Genomic DNA, 7,658 nt, shown 5'->3' on the forward strand with positions numbered 1-7,658 from the left:
GCAACTTGAAACTATTACTTCTGAGGTGAACTCCTTACAGGCAGTGTCCATTCTGCAGTAATGCTTATATTAAAAATACAAATTTGGCCCAGTTGTGACTGATATATTAGGAAACAATATGAGTACCAGGCACATTTATCTTTGTTGTGTGAGGTGAGCTCTTATGAGTGAGAAACTGGATGAAAGCAGAACACTACACTCAGCTGAACTAAGTGGCCTGGGATACCCAAAATGCACTTGCACGCACACACACCACCCCAAGTACCTACCACGTATCTCAGTTCATGCAGGTGTTACGTCGTGCCCATCCACATCTGCTCTTACACTCTTTCCTCTGAGCTTAGATAATCTACCTTCCCACCACTAACAGTGAATCACAAGCTGCAACCCTTTCAATACCTATGTCCTCAAATTTGAAGTATTTTTAAGGCCATGTTTATTGGGTTACTTGTGAGTTTCCTTTTTTTTTTTTTTTTACGTGGAATCGGTCACTGTTTATTAACTGACCAGATTATAGTCATGGCAGACACCTTAGCTCAACCTTCTAACAAGACAATTGATCTGGTCTTCCCTGTTGGCAGCATCTCCACCTTCTACAAAATCTGTAATCTTTCTCTTCATTCTACCTCATGGAGAAGATAATTAGAAGAGCCACAGAAAGTTCCTTCTCTCTCTAAGCATTGTCCAGCAGTACAGATGTCATGAATAAGATCCTCCATGCAGCTGGTGCCCTATTTACCAAGAGCTGGAGCAATCAGAGTGTTATCTGTCAGGACAATTGACTGTTTCATTGATTTTGCTGTGACCACACTGGGAGGGAATTCATTTACTGATTTCAGGCTTGGGTACCCCATGCAGATTAAGGCTCCACCATCCTAAACATGTTAACAGAAGCATTACTGAGCTTCACAGAGGTGCCCCTGAAGAGCTGACGCAGGTGAAGACCTTTTGGATCTTTGGGCTCACACCATTGATACCTCTGATCCTGAAAACAGATGCCCATTCGGGTCCCACAGTTACACAGAAGTTGCTCACTTTACAGGGCACCTGGGTGGCTCAGTCGGTTAAGCATCTGCCCTCGGCTCAGGTCATAATCTTGGCTCCCTGCTCAGTGGGGAGTCTGCTTCTCCCTCTCCCTCTGCCTGCCCCCTGCTCACTCTCTCTCTCTTTCTCCTTGAGAGAAAGTGCAAACAGGGGGAGTGGCAGAGGGAGAAACAGGCTCCCTGCTGAACACTGGGGTTTGACCCCAGGACCCCGAGATCATAACTAGAGCTGAAGGCAGACACTTAACCAAATGAGCCACCCAGCCACCCCATAAATAGAATCTTTAAAAAAAAAAAAAAAAAGATGCTGCTCACTTTTCTTGCCATCCTCACAATTCAAATCTTTCTTCTGTGCATGCTCCAATTTTCCCTATTATGGTGCTTAGCTTTTTCACAGATAAGCTTCCTCTTGCATTTTGAGGCATCTTTTGGGCAAATTTCTCAGGTGCTTGATCTTCAGCTCTGCAATATTCCTTTTCTTTGTCTTGATTTCTGGCACAGTGGGAACCTTCTTTTTCTCCAGTTCTATACCCTTTTTTCTGTTTGCTTATGAATTTCTCAAGTTATGAGGCTACTTATGAATTTCTTGACCATTTAACACGTATAAAACTGTGCTAGAATTTTTATTAGGTTCCTATACCTTTTTCTTTAATGTGTCACTGTTAAAGTTTTGGAGTATTGTCTTTCTGATCCCATCTTTTCCCATAAACCCTGGTTTTTCTTGCACTGTTGTGCATAGCATGATGATTTTTGTGAGTGCATATGTCACGTTGTAGCTGAACTTTATCAGAAGTGTGGGGTAGTCCCTTGAAATACTAACCTTGGGTCTAATAGCTATGCCCATGCACGTGTGCATACACACACACACACACACACACACACAGAGTTTTGTTTAAACACTACTGCCCAGGTGTCCTCTCATGTAAGTTTGTTTCAGAGCTGACAGGGGAACAAAGTCTCCTTTTCAGAGTCAGCCCACACAATGACTGTTATTTACAGCATACCAGTCCTTTGTTCCTTCTGAACAGTGACTGATCTGGGATGCAATGAGGACCATTAGCCCTGGTCAACCAGCGAAGACAAGTATTAAGTCAGCTTACATACAATGGATCGGGCTTAGCTGTGACCCATCCTCTTGGCATCTTAGGTGCCAGTAACAATATAAGTCAAAGCATGTTCCATCACGGCCTGCATCAGAATCACAAGGGGAACTGAACAGAATGTAGGTTCCTGGGCTCCACACCTGATCTGCCAAATCAGAGCCTCTAAGATCAGGATCAAGAAATAAACATGTTTGCAGGCACACTGTCATCCTTGGGCACCCTAAGCTTTGAGAACCACTGGACTAGAACGTCTGCCTACGTGAATTGCCGCAGGACACACAGGTTCCCGGGGACTTGACACATAGTTTAACTATTTTTTACCTAAAACAACGAGCTCTCACTGTTTTATAGATCATTATTATCCAATTACAATAGCTTTTGTCCAATTTTAGACCAATATTGTTGAGGCTTTGTCATGGGTGCCACACATTGACCTGTTGTGAAGGAGACGAGGCTGATAAAAAGAAGGAAAAGTGCCAGAGAGTACTTTGACATATTCAAGAGTGTCGTTTATAGCCAGTTCATTTCATTCATATCCCATCTATCTGTCTAAATTTTTTTTATTTTTTTTAAAGATTTTATTTATTTATTTGACAAAGAGAGACACAGCGATAGTAGGAACACGAGCAGGGGAACCAGGAGAGGGAAAGCAGGCCTCCCACCAAGCAGGGAGCCTGATGTGGGGCTTGATCCAAGGACCCCAGGATTATGACCTGAGCCAAAGGCAGACGCCCACGACTGAGCCATCCAGGTGTCCCATCTGTCAAAAATTTTTTATAAATATTTTTTTTTAGAACTTTGAATTAAATTCTCTGGTTTGTCCTGAAACAAATGCAGGACATCTATAGCTTTCTAATGAATAATTTCTATAATCTATAATCTAGCCACTGATTAACTGGTATGAAGATTTGCACTTGTGTACAAGATGGGCTGGGAACAAAACAGCAGTTAAAAATTGCAGGGATGATGGGGCGCCTGGGTGGCTCAGTGGGTTAAGCCGCTGCCTTCGGCTCAGGTCATGATCTCGGGGTCCAAGGATCGAGTCCCGCATCGGGCTCTCTGCTCAACGGGGAGCCTGCTTCCCTCTCTCTCTCTCTCTGCCTGCCTCTCTGTCTACTGTGATCTCTCTCTGTCAAATAAATTAAAAAAAAAAAAAAATTGCAGGGTTGGGGCGCCTGGGTGGCTCAGTGGGTTAAGCCTCTGCCTTCAGCTCAGGTCATGATCTCAGGGTCCTGGGATCGAGTCCCACATCGGGCTCTCTGCTCAGCAGGGGGCCTGCCTCCCCCTCTCTCTCTGCCTGCCTCTCTGCCTGCTTGTAATCTCTCTCTCTGTGAAATAAATAAATGAATAATTTTTAAAAAAATTGCAGAGATATTATGAGTACATTAAAGGAATATAATTATTTTTCTGCAGAAGGTAACCATTATTGTGAAGTAGCGTATACATTAATGTCTCATAATCACCAGCAAGTATTAACGTGATGTTTAACATCCTCTACCTTGCAAGGTGATTCGAGTCCCAGGCAAAATAAGGAAAAGTCTTAAAGGAGATCTTAACTCTGTTAAAGAGCTCTCTAACTTTCTCCTTAGCACACCCAAATACATATTACAAAATAATTCTAGTGCGTCCTATATTGGGAGGAAAAAAGCAAGTTCTGTCTTCTAGTGTGTGCAAGAGAACATTGTAACCGAGATATGTTTTTGAAGGAAACAATGAAGAAAATGGACATAAAGGTACAGAATTAAAGTGGATTTGCTTTGTCTCTTGAAATTATCGAAACCAGAACTACCAAGATGGAATTTATTATGCATGGTTCATAAAATGGCACCATGTATGAGAAAAATCAATGTGAGAATTAGCTAAGTGCTAGAAGCCTCCGTTACCAGAAGTTATGCTGACAATTCCTCTTGCCCACCTTTTCTAAACAAAACTTGGCTTTACCTTCAAAAAGTCTCATTCTCTAATGGCATGACAAAGTGTCAAGCTTGGTGAAGTATTTAGGAGCAAAATATCATGATAACTACTACTTAATTTCAAAGGTTATAAATATATATAATGTCCAGAGAAAGAAAAAGCAAATAAAGCAAAATATTAACTATTACTGAATCTAAAAAGCAGATATATGAGTGTTTATTGGAGGAGTCCTTCACCTTTTCTGATGTTTGCAAATTTTTATAATATAAATGTGAAGGAAAAAAAAGAAATACACAATTTAGCCACTTAATGAAAATATTTAGTCACTCCAGAAACCTCTGTAATCATATCCAAGTCTGTGAGTACAATTTAGTGTGTAATTCTGATTTTATGACTTAGCATGGCACTCCTCAAAAATTATGGCTGAGGAAAATGGAAGTAAAACCCAAAAGTGCCCTACCCTCTGCAATTCTTTTGATGCTGAGTATATTCCCCTGCAGAAGTATGACCAGTACACTAAACGTTACGATGGTTTAGGCACATTCTCAAAAGATTTTCCCTCTTTGCATGATTGACTAGCAACTGAACTGTCATAATGTGGAGATCAAAATGAGAAGCTTCTACAGAGAACAGATTTTATGTTGTCTTCAAATCCATGAGATTGTAAAATAGTAAAAGGTTTCTAAATAGACTTGAGTCCATGAATAACATTTTATTCATCAAAATAAATGACAAAGTGGATTTATTCATGGAGTGAAATCATGGAATTGGAATTTTCTCCTGGAAGGGTCACAGATGTTTAAATGTATATGTTTATGTGTACTTCTGTTTCAGGAACTTGAAGAAATTAGCCCATCTCAGATTCTTTCTTCCTCTCTCCCTGTCATCATCCTCCTTCTCCAAACCCCACTGTGTCTGTCTCAGCCTTTCATACTTGAAAGGTAGCTCTGGGCAAAGGACCACATCTCAATAGCAGAATGAGGCAAAGGGCTAAAGCTAGCTTCCCAGTCCTTCTGTATCCCACAACAGTGTAGCTGCATTTTCTTTTGCCAGCAAATTGTCTTATTTACTCTCCTCACCTCCTGGGAACCCACCAGCCTCAGGATCTCTTCAATCAATACTTTAAATGGCCCCTTTCCTGAAACATGTCAAGGAGATATTTTTCTCTCTGTCTCGCTGCCTCTCATTCTTTCCTTCTTTCTTTTTCCTACCAGCTTCTATTTCTGTAAGTCCAACAGATGATCACCTTCAGAGTTTCTAATATTAGCCCTTAGGTCACCTGACCTATTAACCCTTTCACAGCTGGCTCCCCTCTACACCTGCTGGACCATTATAGTTCTAAATTCCATGGAAACCAAAAGATTCTTAAAACATGCTTAGTAAATGCTGGTTTCCATTCTCCTAGAAGTGCAAGTTCGTGACAGGTGAGGTGTCCAAGGTGGTTAGCTGGGGCTGATTAAACTCTCGGCTAGACCTCTCAAGTATAACCCCATGACTTCCCAGTTACTAAATATGTCTGTCTATGTCACCATGCGAAGAAGGTTCCAGATGTAATGCTAACATTATGACCAGACACAGAAACGGCAGCGCATAGTTTTCTAAAGCACCTTCAAGATTACAGGTATTGTGTATGTTCCTCCACTGCTATTATTAGAAGCACTTCATACTGACTAAGCTGTCACTGAGGATGGAGTGGATTAAGACTGATGGAGCCTGAATGGTAAACACATGACTCAGAGCTTCGGGGGATGGGCTAGGTGTACACAGTTTTATTCTGCACCACACCTCAAATGCTCAGCAGGGAAGCCTACATTCCAGGCACTTTCTAAGCAGCAGCAAGGCAATTCAAATATTTGAATATTTGACTCATCTAAACTGACCTTCCACAGCAGCCCAACTAACCTCAAGGGATGGGCAAACTGGCAGCATAACGCTATGGCGGAAAGCACTGGAGGAGAAGTAAGGGAACCATAGATGCTCATCAACTAGGCAGATGAATCGCCATGTCCCTCCATGCCTCTGTTTCCCCATGAAGTTCAGGGACAGGAAAATCTGACTCCTAGCTGCCTTGTAAAGTTTTTTTGGAGGACAGTACAAAATGCTGGCCAAGTGCTTAGAATGGGGAGTGATGCTAGAGAGCAAGCACAAATGGGTTGTCAAGTCCCAACAGACACTGAGCCCTAGAGAGACAGAGGGGCATCGTTTCCATCACTTTTTAATCCAGATGTCTTTATTTTATTTCATTTCATTTTATTTCACTTCATTTTTGAGAGTGTGTGTGCATGTGGGTGGGGGGAGAGGGTGAGCGGGGGCACAGGGAGGGGGGAGGGAGAATCCCAAACAGGTTCCATGCCCAGCACAGAGCCCAACGTGGGGCTGGATCTCAGGACCCTAAGATCATGACCCTAGCTGGAACCAAGAGTCCAACACTTAGCTGACTGAGCCACCCAGGCAATAAAATGCAAATGTCTTTATATGATCTAATTAGACATCCATTTGACATAAAGCTCAGCTAAGCTGTGATGTGACTGCCTCTCAAGGAGAGTTCTAAGGTGAGGGCAGAGAGAGAGCAGGAGCCTTTGAGAACTGCATGCTTGAGATGATAATCTTTGAGGAACCACATCTGTTCAGAGGGTGTGATGGCCAACAAATGGAAGATCCTGCCACCTTCTAGCAGACACATTTGGTGGAAGACTCCTTGAACTGGCCAGAGCAGCATGCATCCAACCAGCCATTCGCTGTAGGTCTGACTCACGTACCTTACCATGCCCTAGGTGAAGAGAGAGGAGCATGAGGGCAAAAGACACACCAAGTGAGATCTCTGGGTGAATCTTATTCCCCAGAGGATATTGAGAATAATCAACAAATAATAAAATTAAGCCCATGGAAAAATATCCAAACAAAAGAAGGGGTATCATTTCAGATGAAGATAATCCACAGGAATCAGAGAAGAAAACAAAACAGTTTGGGAAGTTTTACCTCCTTAAAAGAATGCAAAGTAACTGACCTCTTTGAAACAGATTCAGAAAAGCATAGGATGGATTAAGATGGAGAAACAATGGAATGAAAAGGAAAAGGAGGGGTGAAACAACTCTGAAATGGCAGAACTGAAATCCATAATGGAGACAATAAAGAACAGAATCTGCAACGCGGTGTCCACTTTCCAGAGGGCAGTTTAGCAACATGTTAATATCCTTAAAAATATACATGGCTTCTGACCCCAGTAATTCCAGGGGCACCTGGCTGGCTCAGTCCATAGAGTATGTGACTCTTGATCTCAGAGTTATGAGTTTGAGCCCTGTGTTGGGTATAGAGATTTCTTAAAAACAAAATCTTCTAAAATAATAATAATAATAATAATAATTCTAAAAACGTAATCAAAGGAAATAGTAGCACAAATTTGCAAAAATACAACTATAAGATGTTACTGAGGGCTTTTTTAAAAAAATATTTTATTTATTTGAGAGAAGAGAGAGAGAGCATGAGGGAAGAGGAGAAAACTCCCTGCTGAGCAGGGAGCCTGATAGGGGCTCCATCCCAGGACCCTGAAGCCATGACCTGAACTGAAGGCAGATGCTTAACTGACTGAGCCACCCAA

At 42.0% G+C, this 7,658-nt stretch overlaps 1 pseudogene; it reads right to left on the reverse strand.

Annotated features, from left to right (window-relative positions):
* Positions 1-531: 531 nt before the first annotated feature.
* On the reverse strand, positions 532-6,827 carry LOC125101175 (60S ribosomal protein L7-like; annotated as a pseudogene).
* Between the last annotated feature and the right edge of the window lie 831 nt (positions 6,828-7,658).

This window comes from Lutra lutra, chromosome 5, assembly GCF_902655055.1.
Source record: "Lutra lutra chromosome 5, mLutLut1.2, whole genome shotgun sequence".
Taxonomy (NCBI): domain Eukaryota; kingdom Metazoa; phylum Chordata; class Mammalia; order Carnivora; family Mustelidae; genus Lutra; species Lutra lutra.